The 20531-nt window shown below is 37.6% G+C and overlaps 1 long non-coding RNA gene across 3 annotated transcripts; it reads left to right on the top strand.

Moving 5' to 3' along the window:
- The first annotated feature begins 2809 nt into the window (after nt 1–2809).
- Nucleotides 2810–12581, top strand: LOC136855410 (uncharacterized). 3 transcript variants are annotated; one of them, XR_010858021.1, is made up of 6 exons: nt 2818–2918; nt 6144–6252; nt 6988–7153; nt 9264–9355; nt 9629–9714; nt 10687–12581. It is a non-coding gene; the product is annotated as an uncharacterized lncRNA (long non-coding RNA). The 3 variants fall into 3 exon arrangements; XR_010858020.1 differs by having other exon boundaries at nt 9138–9355; XR_010858019.1 differs by lacking the exon at nt 6144–6252 and having other exon boundaries at nt 2810–2918; nt 9138–9355; nt 10687–11746.
- The last annotated feature ends 7950 nt before the right edge of the window (nt 12582–20531 follow it).

The following is a 20531-nucleotide window of genomic DNA, read 5'->3' as shown; positions in this document are numbered from 1 at the left end:
AAGACAGCCAATCAGGAGCCGCCTTTCCGATGACGTCACGGCCGAATAGCCAATGAAAATGAAGCAACTAACTCTACAAGCCAAACAGACATGGATAAAAGAGGAGAAGTCCACGCATTACAGCCATTGCATCCTGCGATCCTGTCCTGAATGATGCCCTAACGAGAAGGGCGAAACTAGTCGACACATCACTATACCACCGGAAATGAATGTTGGTCAATTGCTCGCAACCATTCCAGTGCAAGAAAAGCAATTGATAAGACGAATCGAGCGTTTACTACATAAAATAAATGCTGTTGAAACTGCCATTTTGTTTAACAAAACCTGTAATAATAATAGTAATAATAATAACAATTATTATTTTTATATTTTCCACTTGGCTGCCATAAAATTCAAGTGTAAGATGATAACCAATTCTCTCTCTCTCTCTCTCTCTCTCTCTCTCTCTCTCTCTCTCTCTCTCTCTCCTTGGTGGTATCCCCTTTAAGCTATTTAAGGCTTCGAATTAAAGCCCCTCTTATTGCCTGTTGTGGATAACCATGCTTCTTACGAGAGAGAGAGATTTCTGAATAGTTTTACTAAGGCAGTGTGAGAATTACCTCTTCTAGTTCCTGTCGTTTTTTTTATTATTAAGCTATATAATGATTGAAAATTGAACAGACACCATTGAGATTTGTCATAACAGTAGAAAGGTGACCTTGCAAGGTCCCTTCAAGGTCTGTTATGAATGAAAACATTAAATCTTGCAACTGTAGGCATGCGATTGAAATTTGTTTGTCTTAAAAATTTTAAAAGTTCATGCTTCTCGTCTTTTCAGTAATTCGTCTGCTTTATTTGTGTTGCCAAAACCTGTAAAGAAGAAATCATCATAAAATACTAATTTTGCAACAAAACTGGGTATTATTGATACTATTCTTATTAATATTATGAATAAAACTAATAATTTATATATAAATAAAATATAAAACTAATTTAAAATTGGGTTTATAAATAACAAAGATAATAGTCTTTTTATAAAAAAATCACCACTGACAAAACAGGGTAGACGAATTTTTAGCAGGGAAACAAGCCTAAAGTAGAAATATGACAATGGTATGAAACGGTTAAAAGATATAAATAAACATTTTTCACAATAATATCGAAACTTTTGTGTATATTAACTTTTCTTTACTTTATTTTCAAAGATTTTACCTTTATTTTATCATATAACAAAGGCATTCAAGTTAGGCAGTTTCTAAGAGTTTCCAGTGGTCATTTTATATATTAATTATTTAAGTAATTTCCGTAACTTCCAATAAGTATTTCTAATTCATAATTATCAATTATTCATTTCATATTATAAAATGTACACGGAACAGAAATAAATTTCACACAGCACTCTGAAATCTTAAGACTACTTCTTAGGTAATTGCAAGATGTTGCCTGCTACTATGTATGCCCTTATAGTACACAAAACTATTAAATTATCTAAATCAGACGCTTTTATGTCCTTACTTAGCTAATATAATACCTATATGATATCCATTCACTTCAAGTTTACTTACTTTTATTTAATATGATTTCATATATTTTTAGCCCTGTTTCCCATTTTTAATTATGTCTGCTTCTAATTTTACAAGAGGACCTAAAAAAAACTTTTCAAAATATTAAGTATTTTGGTAAAATTTGACAAAACCACTTTATACTCTAGTAATATCATTTTAGATTATTATAATTCCATTTTAATATCTGCTTAACGATTATTTAATAGTACGTCGTGTTTTACTTTAGTAGAACGCCAACATTTACATTAAGTCTTAAATGCTTTTATTACCAGACATATTTAGGAAAATACCTTTCATACAAAAAGCTTTAAGTTAAATATTTCCTTTATCTCACGTATCAGGTATAAATAATAAATTTTATAAGATATTATTTTTTATATTTGTTTTATTTCAGCAAGAAAAATATTTATAAATCAATATTTAAGGGAATAGACAATAGCAGTATATTGTAAAATGCCTGCCTTTGAATAGTTGTCATGTAATGTTTACTATTTTAATTATTTCAGCAATTATTGGGATAAAAATCTATAAAACTTAGGATTTAATAAAAACAAAAATGAATTTTTAATTCATATTTTATATTAATTTGATGAATTTCTTTATATCTGACGTGAAATCGAAGATTAAACTTCACGTAAACAAAATAAGTTTCCAGTTACTAATATATGTTTATTTTTATTTTATAGTTTCTTTAATTCTCAACAGATGGCATAGCAAGTACGTCCAGGATTATAAAAAACACTATAGAAAACGGGAAATATTTTGAAAACCATATCACGTAAGTTAAATATTTGGTTTATTGGTTGTTAATGGAATATTGTAGTCCATTCTGTATGGGACAATTTCCATTTGTTTCGATGTTTTCGTTTTAGTTTCTCCCAAACAGACAACAAAACGTGGAGGAAAATGTCAGTTCTTGGTAAAGTCCAACTTTATCTTTGCTGAATATTTGCTTAATATGTGTATTTTATTCAATCCTAAGTCACTGCAAGGTTTATTTAACGATGTTTCGTTATATTGTGTTATGTCTTTATATCAACCGTTCATGATAGTGGGGTTTTCAGTTAATGTCACGTTCTGTAGAGCCATACATCCAGTTGAAACCATTATCGGGAAATGATGACGGATAACATTTATGATATTTATGGTGAAAGCTTATTTTACCATCAAGATTTTCAAATGTAATGAAACTATCCAGAAATTATTTGAAATATTGTTCAATGACGCTCCCTGGGAGACCGAGACTCGATAATCGAGATAGTATTGGAACTATTTGGAAGTTGAACCTGTGTCAAGGTATAGGTTGGTTGATGTCTCCTCACTCGCTTGTTATTTTAATTCATTAATCGATCACGGATCCTCATTGCATTGAATGTGAGTCTCTTACTTGTACATGAAAAGTTTGTGAATGGGTATGTATGGCAGATCTAAGCGGTATATGAACGTGACTTATGTTATTGTATGTTGTAAATAGGAAAGTGCTTTCTCGACTGTCAATTTCAAACCGGCCATGATATATTCGCTTGCTAGGCAGCCTTAGCCTACCCCGTAAGTCTCAAGTCAACTTAATATCTACATTTCACGCTGTTTTAAAGTGTCTTAATGACATTAATGGAAGTCTAAATTAATCTTTAGTACCGTAGAATGTAGCTTTTATCCTGCAATTCACAGGTAGAGTATGAGTCATGAATGTATTCAGGCCTCAAGTTAGGCTACCCTTCGGATGTTGTAGTCTATTAAATTGTAACATAATTAGTGAATTCTTTTTATTTGTAGGCTTTTAGCTTGACCAGGGAATTATCAGGAGATAGACAGGAGTTCAGAATGTCTGGCTCTGGCGTTGGTAAATTGGGAAAGATAGACTTGGCTAGGCAATGTCAAAATGTCACGATATGTGCAAACTGTGGAGCTATATAGCAGTATTGCATTGAATTGTAATTCTAAGTCAGCTGGCCACGATGAGCTAGACTGTGGCATTTGACGTTTTCCTATGTTATTTTACTTGCTTTACAAGATTTTAAAGTAATATTTTATCGGGCGGCTGTAACTAAACTGTAATTGACCTTTGAAGACTACATGAGTTGAATTACCTAAAGTGGGGTAGGTCTAAGCTGGCATTCCACGGCCAGCCCACCACCCCCCTCCATAGCTAATACGGCAAAATTGTAACCAGTAAACACCCTACGATGTACGTTAGGTTGGTATTTTTAGGTGTGTTTACTGGTTACAATTTTTTGCCATTACTATGGAGGGGGTGGGGCTCGCCGAATGCCGGGCTTAGATCTACCCCTGTCGGTAGTGTAGTCTTCAAAGGTCAATTACACCAATTGAACAGCCCGCTGACAAAATATTACTTTTTAAATTCTGTAAAGCAAATAAAATAACATAGGAAAACATCAATTGCCATAGTCTAGCTCACCGCGGACAGCCAGCTTAGAATTACCAAATTTTAAACTCCTGGTCCTTGATTGTGGGATATGATAATAGTCTATGATAATTTTTTTACTTTAAACCACAGTTGTGTTGTGGGTAAGACTGAACACTACCAGGCTATCAATCCCCTCTGGAAGAATAAATACTAGGTTACATGCAAAATTGCCGCTGTGTTTAGCACCAGCCCCTTGGAGGTAAACGTAGAAGCATAAATGAGAGATTGTAAATATCATAAACACAAACAAAAGTCTTAAATACAGACAACAGCATAAGCAAAAGGCAGTGAATACTAACCTATGGTCAGCACTGTCAGGAACCAGACCAAAGTAGTAGCCGGTAATTCTAAGCCGGCTGTCCGCGGTGAGCAAGACTGTGGCAATTGGCGTTTTTCTATGTTATTTTACTTGCTTTACAAGAATTTAAAGTAATATTTTGTCGCCCGGTTGTACCTAAACTGTGATTGACCTTTGAAGACTCTGTGACGGAATTACCTAACGCAGGGTAGGTCTAAAAGCCAGCATTCTGGCAAGCCTGCCCTGCACCTCCATAGCTAATACGGACAAAATTGTAACCAGTAAACACCTCTAGGGTACGTTATGTTGGTATTTTTAGGGATGTTTACTCGTTACAATTTTGCCGTATTAGCTATGGATGCTGGCTTAGACCTACCTTGCGTTAGGCAATTCAAGTCACGTAGTCTTCAAAGGTCAATGACAGCTTAGTTACAGCCGGGTCGACAAAATATTACTTTAAATTCTTGTAAAGCAAGTAAATAATATAGAAAACGTTAATTGCCATAGTCTAACTCATCATGACAGCAACTTTAGAATTACCTAGTAGCCTTCAGTTTTACCATATCCTGCAGCTGAAAATATGACTTAAGTTTTAGTTTGTGCTTTAAACAATTTTTGCTTTCATTTTGCTTGCAGATTAGTATTTGTGAGATGCAAGGTTTCCAGTTATATCCTACAGTTATGGGGACACAGTGGGGTTTTTGGGTCAGGGAAAACAAAATGAGTGAAATGCAGGGATGTATTCAAAACTAACCCGACTTGGGGGACTGGGTCCTTTGCTGGCATGGACCCCACAATACCTGACCTAACCAAGGGCACTGCAAATTGAAATAAATGGTAGGTTGTAATCTGACGAAACCTCATCTAACCAATCCTAACCTATACCCTTATTTTGCTAGGCTGAACCCCCTCCCAAGTTAACCTAACCTAGGGCACTGTAAATTACAATAAAAAAAAAGGGTTGCCACCTAACATAGGACACTGGGTCCTTACCAGGCTGGGTAGGCAACACTCCATCTAACATTATTTAGGTCACTGGGTCGTTTACTTATCTAGTTTATGGTTTCACATTGAAAACAATTAATAAACCATGCCTTTATCATAATTAGAAAGTCAGATGCTAGACTACGTCCTTGTATTTGTCTTGTTTCACATTATCCCCAACCCAAAAAAACCATTTTCCATTGTCCATAACTGGAGTATTTAGGGACATTAAGTATCTTTAAAATTACTAATTTATAAATTACTAATTTATCACTAAATGAATGCCAGATACATTAAAAATACACTAATTATATTTTACAATATAGCCAAAATAATCCCAGGAAGAACAGTTAGACGTCTGCAGCAAAGAACCCTGACAAAGTTGATTTTTTAAGTAATGGTTGAATTCTAAAATCCAGTTTGAATGGTGAAAAACTTATAACAAAGGAACAAATCACATTTCAGCATTGTCCACCTACCCACATTTCCAGATAAAAATAACAACAGATGTTGAAAATAAGCTGTCATCCTTACAATGGACTGGGACAGGAAAAAAAAAATTTAAAGTCCCACTTGCATGAACATCAAAACACACACACAACTTAAAATGAGTGGATAACACCATTCACCAGTAAATATCTTGTTGATCATTTTAACCACAGTATGCTGTGCCGCACTTCTTCCTCTTTAACACTCTTGCTCTGTGCGGGTGATTATTACAGGGAAAATACTAATAAATGGGGAAAGCTACTACACTGGTAATCTGGGTTTAGAATTCAGAGAATGTTACTAGTCACAACAAGCTTAGAAATTTTTATTTGGATATGAAGGCAAAGGTGAACTTTTTCATAATAAATTAATGTAGATTCTTTTTTTTTTTTTTTTTTAGACAAGGCTATGCTTTGAGACCTATGGTCATTTCAGTACATCAATGAAGCATAAAAATGGAAGAAAGGATGCACCATGGGCCAAGAGTCAACCAGTGAACATTAAAATCTGTAAGTTTCAGAACTTATGAAAATTGATTTTTCTGTTTGGTTTGATAATCTCTGAAATGGTACAGTGCCATGACTTTTCAAATCAAATGGTAACCATAAGGTTTAACCAAATGCAAAAAATATTCATTTAGCAACAACGAATAAATTGTTGGTATCAATGATGACATTTCTGAAGGTTTTGTGTAAGTTGAGATGGTAATAGCATAAGCAAGATCATTTATACAGCACTCAAGACTACTTGTTACTGAAATTGCCAAAATAAATAGAGTAATATCTACATAACTACCAATAAAGGGTTAGGAACTGTACCCATTTACTGAAAATGTAGTTGTCTAGTCCATCAAAAATGGCTAGATAATGTAGAACAGTTTTCCAGAGAATGCTGTTCCCATAAGCCTCATTTATAATCTGGTTCTAGTTTGAGTCAAAGCCTGTATTGCGGAATAATACATTTGTTCCTATGAATTATACAAACCCTTATCTTTTACATAAGAGTATTTTCTGGCACCAAGGAATATGGTGTAAAAGACTTATGTCTCCATATACTGCATAGGAAAAATGCAGTTTACAGTACTTGAATTGCTGTTTTATACAAGTAATCATCCTGAGTCTGATTTGATAATAATAGCACCCTATAGACATGAAGGTAGATAAACAAAGTTAGGTATGTAATGTGTGCAAAATGAAAACTTGACTTGTTTTTGGAGGCAGTTAAATATTGCTTTTGTTTTACAGATCTTGTGTTGCTGCTCTTGGCAAATACCATAATCAGCAAGCACTGAAGTGAAATACGCTAATGACCCATTTATATGGAGAAGGTGGAGAATGTGAGGCTTGCATCTGTAGATGGGGCTCTGTGAAGTACAAACATCGGACCTGCCTCAAGTGGAGACCGTTATTCGTAAAAGTTTATTTTTATTAGTGTAATGGTTTGAGTTCACATCTTTAAAAGGTTTATAGAAAATTTTTAATATAAGTAGGTTGTGTTAGTACAAAAAAGGTAATGATTGCTTCATAATCCAGTAATAGACATTTAGCATTATTATGAACTTAATATATGAAAATGTCAGAATTTTTTGTAGTTGAACAAAAGTGAAAACTCATAATGTGGGGATAGTTGCACAGACAATTGGAACCAAAATCAGGATGTAACATCTTGAATTATGTAGCTGGACTGAAGTTCAGTGTAAGTCCACATAGAAAGTTTAACCTTTCATGTGATATATAAGCATTAAGTGTTTTTACCCTGAAACTAGTCATTTTTATAAGCCTGTGTGCGGTATTATTTAGCAGGTTACAAGCTTGTTAGTGTTGTTGAAACAGGATTTTAAAAAGTTGATTACAAGCTTGTTAGTATTAAATTGTTTAAATAGGTCTTAAAGTAAAGTTGATTTTGAAGTTACAGTAAGCCCCCTTATTCGCGTTCTCATGATTCGCGGACTCGCTCATTCACGGGTTTCTCTGTGGAACATATCTAGCCATTATTCACAGAAAATTTGCCCATTCGCGTTATTTTTCACTGAGAAATATTTACTAATTACTGTATTTTCATATAATTTTCATGAATAAATGCACTTTTTGTGATAAAACTATTAAAATACTCGGGTATACGGATTTTTACAGGGTTTTTCTGTGTTTAAACTATCAAAATGGGCAGTTCTGAGTGTTTTAGAGGGGTTCTAAGTATTCGCGGATTTTAGCTATTCGCGGGGGGGTGTGGTACGCATCCCCCGTGAATACGGGGAGTTCACTGTACTGTATTTATAAATTCTTAATTCCTCAGGACCAAGAGTATCTGGCATTGTTAGCGTGTATTAAAAACCTATTTCAGGTGTCCCAGTTAACCAGTTAAAGAAATTAGATATTTGTAAACTATTAAAATGTTGAAATTGGTTTGTTAAAAAAAATTGCTTTTGAAGTTATTCGTAAAATCTTCATTCCTCAGGACTGAAAGTGTAAGGCTCTGAAATGGAATTGTTGGGATGTGATAACCTGTTTCAGGTGTTCCAATTTGAACAGTAGGGCATCACGGTCTAATGTCAGATTATGTTCCACGGCACACCATCAGAATAGCAGTACCATAAATCCCCGCCTTTCCAGACTCTTGTGCCATTTTTGTGGGTTATGCACATCAGAAAGGAACTGCCTAAATCTAAGTTACATTACTCAGATTTACATATTTGCACTTAACTAAAATAGCCTGGGCTTTTTCACATTTTAAAATTCCAGTTGTCGAGACCCAGTGATCTGCAGTTTATGAACCCATGGTGGCATCAAATTTATTGCTTTAACACGAATATGGAGAGCGAGTTCTGTTTGCTCCAAGACTTGATGATCTTGATTTATTTCAGCATTATATTTGGAACACTTTTAGAGAAAAAGCCAAAACTGTTGAGTTCATGTTGTTTGTGTAGTACATTTTTTATGGTTGTTACTTGCTTATAGAGGAAATTTTGTATGAAATATTAAAGAATGAACATAATGACTTTGCCCAGGAATGATCTCTCTCTCTCTCTCTCTCTCTCTCTCTCTCTCTCTCTCTCTCTCTCTCTCTCTCTCTCTCTCTCAGTCGCAAAATAACACTAGTTGGAGTGAGACAGGAGGACAAATATGGAGGTTCATTAGACATACTAAATAGATGGGATTTATTTAAAATATATTAGGCAGGTGATTGGCAGAAGCTCAAAAACAATATCACAAAAAGTTTAACCGGGGACAGAAAATGAATGAGAAAGAATAATGTTCTTAAGTTATTTTAGAGTAGCTCTTAAAAGTCTTGACAGAACATCAGTTTGCTAAAGTAACCAATAATTAGATTAGGAAGATGAATTTTACCTGATTTTGGAAAATGTAGATAGACCTAATGAGGGTCTTTTCTTTTTGAGGGGTCGGCTGTAGAGGAACTTAACCCCCTTGCTTCTCTTGATGGGACGTGGATGCTGGTCCCATGCTGTTTCCACTTTGGTTTTGACCACCCACAGTCAGCTAATCAATACATACTTAACTCACAGCATAGGACAAGAGGGGCCACTGCAGATTTTTCAAGTAACAATCTCAGAAGTTTCTCTCCTGTATGTTTTAACTCTGGTCTCTAGCTGGAAAGGTGAGGTTGCTAACCACTTATGTAGACATAATTATAAGAGTTCATTCACACTGTAGACCAAACGTTATAGCATTAACAGTTACTGTTACTGAGATTGTTAAATATTTACAGATTTCAGAAGTGGCAATGAATTATCTTTCTCCTCTCAATAAGAGTGACTTGTGTACAGGATGCTTGAAACCCAGTTAGGGCTAATTATGTTGTTTAAATTAGTTGCACGTAACAAGACCTTAATTTTCCATGATTCCGTTAACTTGTTTCTGACTTTTGCAGGTTTAAAGCTTGCAAGTTCTTAAAGGAAAAAATTGCTGAACTTGAAGAAAATAATCCAAGGAAGTTGTGAAACACTTTTAACAAAGGTAAGTGTTAAATGAACATGAAATAAGGTGTCTGGGAATGTGTATTATTTAGATGGGATAAAATAGTAGTTGAGATTGAGCCAAAACCAAAGGTGTAGAGGTTTTGGTTTTACAGAAACTGGAAATAATTTAAAGTTTTGGACAAGAGTCAGGGGCAAAATGAAAATAGTGAAATTGAAGGTTGTGGATTGTCAGTGCCAGTAGCTCAGACAATATTCATGACAAGAAAATTAATTTGATAAAGGTTTTTTCATTACAGGTGGAATTTGAATGAGGTAACTAGGTCTTTGTAGTATTCATAAATCACACATAAAATGTTGGTGCTGAATTATGAAATCTTCAAGTTCTGTGAAACTACTTTTAATTTTCTTACATTTCCCAAATAATTGTGGGTCTTTTCTAGTGCATAATACAGTGTAAAATGGTTTAGTATTTAAAGAGTATCACGAGAGAATAAATTAGCGAGAGCAGTGAGAGAGTAAGTTAGCGAGAGCAGTGAATGGCTGTTTTCTGAAAATGATTGAACCAGCCACAAGAGTACCTAGATGATTTAAGACAAATCACAGAGAGAGGGTGGATTTTGTGGACACCAAAAAGTTTACCAGATTATTAGAAAATGTTGAAATGGTTTTTACAAATGTTAAAGCCAGCCCCAATTGGCAATAATAATAATAATAATAGTAGTTTTCAGATTATGAACTATTTATTGTAATTTGCTTTTTGAAATTTAAGTAGCTACTATCTCTGTTTTAGTGCAGTCCAGTCTGTAATTACTTTATTACTTACTGTGACTAAGTAAAATTTCATTAGAATGTCCTCAATAATGAAGACCCTGTCCCATCTCTGTCCCTCTTAGTAAAAGGGCCTTAGATATAGGATGCTTTTGGCCAGTTATAACTAATTATCTTGTATCTTGTACCTTGCAAGCTAGATCTCAATTTGACTTCATTAATTTGTTCCTCATCTTTTCAGGAAAGTGTCTACACTTACAAGTTAAATGGAATATGTTGACTGGACAAATTTCTCATACTTGGGACTTTCAAGAGTATCTACCATGAAGAAGAGCCAGAATGTAGAGTTACTTACAAATGGTAGCTCTTGTTAATGAAAGAACTGAAGTAGAAAAATAGCCTCATAATCATGAATGTCGGAAACAGTCATATTTTGGTCTAGGAAAGATACCCTATCCCCTTTTGACTATTAAAACTAGGATAGGGTTATAGTATTTTATAATTGTTGATTTATCAGGGTCATAATAGTGCCTGTCGAGTTTTCAGTTGATTAGAGTTAAGCTTTGCTTTCTGTAATTTCATAGTAGAAAGTAAGTATTAGTCTTTATCACAATGAGGAAGGTTCATGTTACACTGTATATGGTTTACGACTTACGCTCTCCAGGTCCAGTATTTCAGGATATATATTTCTCACCATTTCTTCTTAATTTCATAATTAGCCATATGGTAGATCATATGGTTAGTTATTAAATTGATGTTTTTACTTAAAATTATTACAAGTTGTATGATTGGCTCACGCATACAAGTATTACAAGTTGTATGATTGGCTCCCACATACCTCAGTATAATTCATCCACACAAACTTTTTTTTTTTATATATACTTCAAACTCATATCACTTTATTGTTACCTATAAAATATTTACTTAGCCTTCTTATAAGTTTAGTATCAGCTAACATACAGCTCAGTATGTTTCAGGAACTTAGTTTCTTATACTAAGATTTCATGTCAGTTTAACATGAGCTGGCATTTATTTCAACATATTTCAGGATACGTTGTTTATTTTACAGGAAAATTTTTCATCTTGACATACACTAAAATGTAGCTTACTGTGTTTCAAGACAGTCATTTTTTATATAAAGTTCTTGAATTTGATATCGGCTATCAGGCAGGTCCGTTTGTTTCAAGGTACATTGGCCTTTTTCGTTGAATTTCTTATCGATATATTTTTTGGCTACAAATAGCATGGCATGCTTCAGGAAGTGTATTTGGTTTTAGATTTAAATGTAATATTGCAATACACTCCCTGAACACCTGAATTTGCCCTTAATCCCACTAGCCCGAACAACTCTCAATTACCAATCCCACTATTGGGAATTTTAACAGCCAGCATTACCAACGCTGCAGGTAAAATCTCGTCACTTGAGCTACCATAACAAACGGTTGGCAACGCTGACACAGGTGTGCGCCGACACTCCCACTTTCGTCAATTGCTTTTTGTTCACACTGCTGGAAGGTTGTTTCCTTCTGCAGTGCAAGGTTTTAATCCTATTGCCCGACTTCTCTTTGTATTTTGGACTTCTGGTGAAGACCTGTATTGTATTTACCTGGATTTTCGGGATATCTTTGATATGGAACGTCTTTTGGAATTGGACTCGCTGGTTCCCGGTCTCAATTGGTCATCATGGACTCTTTTCTACTATCGCGGCTTCGGCTTCGGCGTCAACCTTGACTGCCCCTACGACTGTGGATGCTGGAGCTCATCACTTCTTCCTGCCAGAGACAGAAGAGTACCTTGAGACATGATAGACATTCTTTCAGGTATGTAGGAAGGTTAAGTGTGATGTCCAGACTCATTGCAATGAATGTTCCAATTAGAAGGCACAAGAGATGGAGGATTACATTCGTCATCGTAAGTCTTTGGCTAGTAAGGGCGGCAAACGTCGGTCAGATTCTCGTTACCTCAAGTGTCTCAGGCTTCTGGTGGATTTAGTGAGATCAGAGGTAGTCAAACAGATAGAGGATAGGATTGCAAGTAGTATGGAAAATATAATAGCCAGTCTTCTTCAACATTTCTCAAATAGGGATAGTAGTAGTGTTAGGATGTCTAACCCATCTTCCTTTTCAGCTCCCCAGCCTGTTCCAGAACCAGCCCTAACGGGTGCTGAGGGTAATGGCAGAACCGCAAGCCTCCAAGTGGGTAGAGTCTGCCAGCCCCCTCGGCATGGAGTAGGCAGTGAAAGATCCCCCCCAACCCCCTTGTAGTATTGGTAAATTTAATGTTGATAATGTTAGTCAGGATCAAGATCTAGGTATGATAAAGGAGGATAGGTCTGGGTTAGGTAGTGAGGAGAAGGTTTTAAGGGTGCAGAGTCGATCTCCTGGACGGGTTCCGGTGTCGGGTTCAAGTGTTTTTTTTTTGCTCTGGCAAGAGTTTCATCTTCATTGCTTCTTTTCGGTCTGGCTCAGTCTCAAGTCAGTGTTTCAGTTCCAGTGGTGCAGAATCCTTCTGCCCTAGCTCCTAACTCACTTCCGACTGTTTCTGAATCTTCTACTGTAGTTTCCCCCTTCTCTGTGTTTTCTACTCCTCCATCTAGTAGGGTGGATTCTGGTGTGCCCTTTCCTTTCGGCTCCTAAAAGTAGTTTGTGGGACCTGCAATTGGATGTGGCGGAATATTAGGCGGATTTGCTGGGTCTTTCAACAGGTACAGACCTATGGTGAGAGGTTATTTTTGTAATGGTTTATCTAACATTAGAGAGTATGTGACACAGTAGTGTCCAGAATTCATGTCGGATATGTTTCAGGATTATCGATGGGGGCTGGATTTGGTTTACCGAATGTCCTTTTGTTCTCAGTTTTCTTCTGAGTTATCTGTCGCTTCATCTCCTGCTCCCACATTCTCTGTTGCTCCTTTTTCAGTCTCCTCTTCGGTCTCTTCTTCTTCTGCTCTGGTCTTTCCTGTGGCTTCCGCATCATCCGTTTTCCCTCCTTCTTTGATTCTTGGTTTTTCCTCTTCTCGGGTAACCTTTTTTATGTGTCTGCTATCCCTCTGTCTTCTGCCTTACCTTCCTCAGTACAGTCGGGTTATCTGTCGCATCATCTCCTGCTCCCACATTCTCTGCTGCTCCTTTTTTCAGTCTCCTCTTTGGCCTCTTCTTCTTCTGCTCCAGTCTTTTCTGCGGCTTCCACATCTTCCGTTTTCCCTCTTTCTTCGACTTTGACTTTCCTCCTCTCAGTAACTTTTTTTTTATGCGTCTGTTATTCCTCTGCCTCCTGCCTTTCCTTCCTCAGTACAGTCTTCTCCGGTAGGAGGAGCTTCCGGACAGGTGAAAACGCAGTTTCAGCAGAATTTGGCCGCAGGCGTTTCATGTTCCATCCCTTCGGGTATGCACAACCCCTTGCTTCCGCTTCAAGCGGCGGTTCCGGTAGTATCAGGTATTTCACAGGGTTTGCCTGTCACTTCCAGTTCAGGTTTGCGCTCCGCAGTTTTGGCAGGGCTTGCAGTACCTTCGATCGGTCCGCGGCTTTCATCACCTGCATTTTCCGCAGCGGTAACTCCAAGGGTACCTTTTACTGCAAGTGGTTTCGTTTGCACATCCTCCCCCAGGGTTTAGCAGTGTGGATTTAGCTAATCTCACTCGTCTTCCCCTTGGTAATAATGGGGAATCGTCTCTGGTTTTTTCTCAGTTCAGCCTTCTTTTCTTCCCGGCAGGTTCAACTATGCGGATTTAGCTCCGGGTACCCAACTAGGTGTGGGTGCTCAACATTCTGGTTAGGGTGGTTCGCTTGCGGACTCTTCATTATTGTCCTGGCTTTGTTCAGTTCCTCCTCCTTCGTCGGTCTTAGACCATTCAGACATTGCAGAACAGGATTCTTATCCAGAGGTGCAGGAGATTCAGGCAGACTTAGAATGTCCTCTTACCAGCAGTAACGATTACTGTTCAGACGCATGCTTGAGTATGTTACTTCTTCATACACTCAAGCAAGAGCTCCGGACCTCCCTATTTCGTCAATTCAGTCTATTTTTGGGGCTTTTTATGCCACTAAACCAGCTCCTGCCTCTTTCGTGTTGGCTGGTTGGTTCGATCGGGTTAGACAGGCTTTGGAGGAGGCAGACAGTTGTTTAGTGTCGTTAGTGGCTTCTGATAGACAGGACTCTTCTCTTCTCTCTCCACATAAGACGATTTACACAGTTCAAGATAACCCTTAGGCAGGTGTCAGGTTGCCATTCAACGAATCAGTTGAGGCAATCCTTTCTAAGTCTCCGGCGTTGTCTTGGCTCGTAAGGACTTCTATTAAGGAAGCAGGTGCTTGGAGGATGTGTTGTGCAATCAGACTGAGGCTCTTGCACACTTTCTCTGGCTGTCTGGTTTACTGTAATGAAATTCTAAAAGAGTGACAGCTATGTCCCTTCTGATCCGTGGCTGTTTGCAGCCTAATAAATTTATCTCGAGGGGTCTGGCTCACCAGGCGAATGCTTTGGCTTCATCTCCGGCATTTGGAGCAGAAAAGTCAAATTTCTATCTTGGTCATCTTCCCCCTCAGTATCCGGACGTTCATAAGAGGGATTGCTTAGAACACCTTAGTATAACAAACGTGGTTGCTTCTAACTCATGTCCCCAGTGTCAGCAATTATGTATCATCAAGGGTACAGAGTGTTGAGGTATATAGACGATTGGTTGATCCTTGCCTCCTCTCTAGAGGAGCTAGTAAGAGTGAGGGAATTCTTATGGAATTTTTAACCTATTCAGGTAGGAGGATTCTCTCTCTTCCTTTGAGGGTTTTCCCAACCCTGGAGAGGATCCAGTTGGTCCTTCAGCTGGTAGAAGGGTTCCTGTCCAGCAGGGAACGGCCGGTACCAGCGTGGAGAAGCCTCTTAGGGAGAAGGTGTCTCTCTTTTTAATTCCAGGGTCTCGTCTCCAGATGGCTCTCTTCAGGTATGTCTCAGGAGTTGCTGGGACTTCCACAACGAGAACACAGTTATATTCTTTCCTGTTGGATCGTCAGTGGTGGTCAGCAGTGCATCTGACACTGGGAGGGTCTATCGACTCCTCTCTTCCCAACGTTCATCTGTACACCTCAGTTCAAGGTTGGGGAACAACCTTAGAGGAAACCCAGGCCTAGGGCCTCTAGGGGCATTCGGGAACGAGAGGAGTTGCTAAATCTTTGGGAAATCAAGGCTGTAAAGGAAGCCTTCAGTTGTTTTCAGTCCTAGTGTGCAACAGAGTAGTGGCTATGTTTAGCAACAATGTAATTGCCATGTTGTATCTGAAGAACTTTTGGGGGAACAGGCTCAACAGAACTCAATACCCTTCTTCCCCAGTTTATATTGGGGAGTCTCAACGTACTGGCCGATTCGCTAAGTCGCTCCCATCAGGTATTTGGGGGGAGAGTGGACTTTGGCTCTGGAAGTAATATGTCAGGTTCTCCGGAAGTGGCCAGCAACTGTGGACTTATTCGCGACGTGATTAAACCATCATCTTCTGCTTTATTTCTCATGGTGGTCCCTGTGTCGATAGGCACCGATGTGACGTTACAAATTGGAATCACATGTAGGTGTATGCCTTTCTTCCATCCAGTCTCATTCATCAAGTAATAAGGAAATTACGGGAGAGTGTCAAGACATCTATGACTCTATTAGCTCCCTGCTCACCCTAACACGCTTGGTTTCCGGAACTCCTAGAGCTCCTTACGGAAGTTCCAATGTCCCTACCCATGCGAAAGTTCTTCTCAGATGACCGCATTCTCACCATTATCATCCAAACCCTCGTGTGCTGTACCTAGTTGCAGGGCGACTGTAGAGAGAGCCGCTAGACAGTCCTGACTCCCTAAAGCTGTGGCTAGACAGCTTTCTTTTAGCTTGAGAAAGCCAACCTGTAAGCCTTACCAGGTTCAGCTGGACAGGGTTTAGAAGTTAGTGTCGTAAGGAAGGTCATTCTTTCTCTAGACCTTTCATAGCCAAAATAGCTGATTTCTTTTATTCCTTCGGAAAGTCAAGGGTCTTTCGTATTCAGCTATTGCTGACTACCGCTCAACGATTAGCGGTACAATTAGTTTCCACCTTCCTGAAATCTCTAGTAGTAAGATAGTCGATGATTTATTACGTTCTTTTGACATTGAACATCCTGTCTTGCCGACTTGGGCCCCTCCGTGGGACTTGTCGGAAGTACTTCAATGCTTTTCTTGTGTTCCCCTGCCTTTGAACCTGTTGAAGCTATAATGTTAAGACGCTGACTAAGAAATTGCTTTTTCTTACGGTTTTAGCTTCAGCTAGAGGGTTGGGCGAGCGTCAGGGAGTTTCTAGGTTGGGTTCCTATGCGAGAAATGATACGTATTTGTCTCTCTTCTGGAATTTGTGGCGAAGACAGGGTCGGGGTTAAAACTTTGCCTCTTTCGTTTAAAGTTCTTTATCTGCAAGTGTTCGTTACCGGCGATCCAGCGGAGATATCTTTATGTCGGTACGAGCATTAAAGTTTATTTATCAAAGGTTGAGAAACTCCATCCGCATCCGCATACACTTGCTGTCTCTCCGCGGAATCCTTCCCATCCGCTGTCAAAGAATGCGATTAGTTACTTTCGGAGGGAGGTGATTTCCCAGGTTTCTTGGGGTTCTTCTTCGTTGTCTTCAGCTCTGTATTTCCCCGACCGCACAATATTCGGAGTATGTCCACTTCATCTTCCTTTCTAAGGAATTATTCAGTGCCTTCTGTTCTGGAGGCAGCTACTAGAAGTCCGTCTGTGTTTACTTCCTTTACTTAAGAGACGTTCGATTCGCCTCATAGCGTGTAGCAGCGAAGTCTGCTGTCTAGGGTGCGTTCATTTAGCTGAGGTGGTGTTCGCTTAGTGCAGAGATTTGGAGGGTTATTCTCTTAGTCCACGTGTAGCGGCGAAGTCTGTTATCTAGGGTGCGTTCATTTAGCTGAGGTGTTATTTGCTTAGTGTGGAGGTTCGGAGATTATTCTCTTAGTCCACGTGTAGCGGGAAGTCTAGTATCTAGGCTGCGTTCATTTAGCTGAGGTGGTATTCACTTAGTGAGGAGATTCTTAGGTTAACCAGACAGAAGAATTCCTTTTAGTCTTTAGAATTCTTAGGCAACAGTGTTAGTATAATCACATGAACTTAGGCTTAGTGCGTTTTAAGTATCTTAGTCTTTGATAGTTTCCCTACGAGAGTCCAAGGGGGTATTTCGTCGGCACTGAGATACTTCTTCACTTGTCGGTCATCAGGCCTTATCCACCAGGATTAACAGAGTACACTCTATTAATCTTGATCTGCACCTGGATGGCAGAGGTTCAGCGGCTTGGCACACTGCTTCATTTCCCTCCATGCATGAGAGGCTCTGAATAGCCACATGGGAGGTTCATCGTATTCCTCCGTACATGAGAGGTTCTGAAGAACCACATGAGAGGTCGACGGACCGAGACAGTACGGACCTGACAGGCGATCAAAGTACTCTCCAGCATGTCTCGTCACCAAAAGCATCGATTGATAAGGTGAGTGTATAACTAAATAGATATCCTATGCAGAGAAGATCGGTGAGCTGCCATCTCTGTGGTTGTAAAAAGGGGTTGTGCCACAAACTTAGATGGTTCTCCCGGAGGGCCAGTGGCTCTGCACTCTGCCTCATTCTCTTCCATACATGAGAGGTTCTGAAGAGCCACATGGGAGGTCGACGGACCAAGAGTACTGACCTGACTATCGATCAAAGTACTCTCCGTGTCTCTTCACTGAAAGCATTGATTGATATGGTGAGTGTATGACTAAAGGGTTGTCAAAAGGCGTGCAATAGAATTGATCTCCCCCTCTAAATGTTGTTAATTGGGCAAAGTCAAATGCAGGTGTTCAGGGAGTGTATTGCAATATGAAGTTTTCATAATAAAACTAATATTGTAATAATTACCTGAACACCTGAATGATTCCCGTCCTCCTTTCCCCACATCAATTTTGACCTTGAATAAAGCAATTGATGAAAGTGGGAGTGTCAGCGCACACCTGCGTCAGCGTTGCTAACTGTTGTTATGGTAGCTCAAGTGACAAGGTTTAATCTCTGTATCAGGATGTATAGTTTTTCTTTTTGCATATATTTTGATTTCAGCTGTCAAATAGTTTAGATTTTATCAGGATAAATAGTTATTATTACTTGAATTTCCTAAAAGGTTGATATCAGCTATCAGGTAACTGAGTATGTTTGAGAAGATAGAGCTTTACATATATTTTTTCTTTTAAAAGTATAATGTATCACAAGCACTTCTTTTAAGAGTAAAATGTATTATAAGCCATCAATAATCTGGTAGTTCGCTATGGTTTAAGATACAGTACTTAGTTTTCCCACTAGAATTTTATAGCATTATAGATATCAGCTCTCAGGTATTATGGGTTACAGAATATTTTATTATCATTTTATTATCAGCTGTTTGGTAGTCATGGCTACATTTTGGTATTTTATATTGAACAGTATATGTTTAAGGATAACTGATTTTCATTAACTTTTTTATTATATATGGTTATGTGTCAAGTCCACTAGGTTATTGTTCAGTGCATACTCATGTAGGTACAAAGTATATATATATTGTACCTAAGTTCTTTTGAGATTTATAGTAGATTATTTTTATTATTTTCAGTCATTTTCTTGAAGTGCATATATTATAAAAACTAGTTCATTTCATGGATGTCTTGTGGAAAGTACAGTATTAACTTTCGTAGAATTTATCTTATTTTCAGCTAAAATGCAAATGAATTGTTTCATTGTAACATTATGTAAGTGTTAGTATATTTATGCCTGGGGACTCAGGTTATTTATATACAATATAGACTTTATTGAATTTGGGAGGGACATCACAGCCTGAAATATTTACATCCCAGGACAGGAGATATTTCAGAATTTAGTTTATTAGTTCCTGATTTAATTTGTTACCAAAAGGGGACCTTGCTGTAATTGTCAAGTGATTTTATGATGGTATAGTTGTATGAAGCTTGCCATGAAAATGATGCATCTTGCTTACCTTTTAACATAAAAATTTCTATACTAAATGCTGCTAAGTATCTTATCAAGAACATCATTACCATGGCATCTGCATATGTTTCAAGACACTGTTAGCATGTGAAGGTTTCAAATTGAAAGTGTTACATTAAAAGTAGTTGTTTATAGTAATTTAATTACTAAAATCAAATTCAAAGAATCACTTACAGGGGGTTTTGGTACTACTAGCCATGGCATTTTAGATAATGAATCTGTCATTGCTCAAATTGAATGCATTATTTTGAGGATAGTTTGGTTTTACTGAAAATTATATTTTAGGTAGATGACTCAGTAAGTAAACTGAAAGTGTTTCTTTAAATGAAGTAGGTATCTTAGGTCTGTGAATAAGTAAACTCAAGGATATTTTTGGTATATGAAGGAATAAGTGACCTCAGTTATGAGAAGGGTTTCTTCATCTTAATGCCACATTGACTTTCTTGAAGGATGCAAATTGCTTTGAAAACTAGTTTTTTTTTTTTTTTTTTTTTTTTTTTTTTTTTTTTTTGAGAGGACTAAATATTTTCCAGATTTTTACTGTAAACGGGAAATTCATTTTTTAAGTGGACTTCTTAGCAGTTAGGATAGCAGCCGTTTAATTAGATGCTATTATTAAGGAATATATCCCTTTCCTTGTAAGGTTTTCTTGTGGGGACTGATTTCCCATAAATGGTGTAAATTGGAGTAAGGTTAGGCTGAAGTTGAACAGTTGTAGGAAGAGATAAAAGGCATTAATTTAAAAAAAATAGATGATGATTTGATAGTATGGAGTTTTTTTATTATAGATATAATAATTACCATAAAAAGCTCTCAGTATGAAGCCACTTGTAAAGTATAGATTATTGCAGGACTTTAGTGAAATTTCAAATACTACTTATCAAAAGTGAGATTTAAAAGGAAGGATTTTGTCTTTAGAACAAAATCATTTCAGTGTTTGTAGTTATCTTTAGTTGGCTTTTTAACTGTAAATGTTTTAGAAATTCACTTTCATTAACTAAAAAATTTGTAGGTACTGTACTGTACTGTAAATTTGAGAATGCCCAATGCTATAGTGTCTTGACATATGGAAT

The sequence above is a fragment of the Macrobrachium rosenbergii genome, chromosome 31 (genome assembly GCF_040412425.1).
Source record: "Macrobrachium rosenbergii isolate ZJJX-2024 chromosome 31, ASM4041242v1, whole genome shotgun sequence".
Lineage (NCBI taxonomy): Eukaryota > Metazoa > Arthropoda > Malacostraca > Decapoda > Palaemonidae > Macrobrachium > Macrobrachium rosenbergii.
This window is presented reverse-complemented; position numbering and strand designations above follow the sequence as displayed.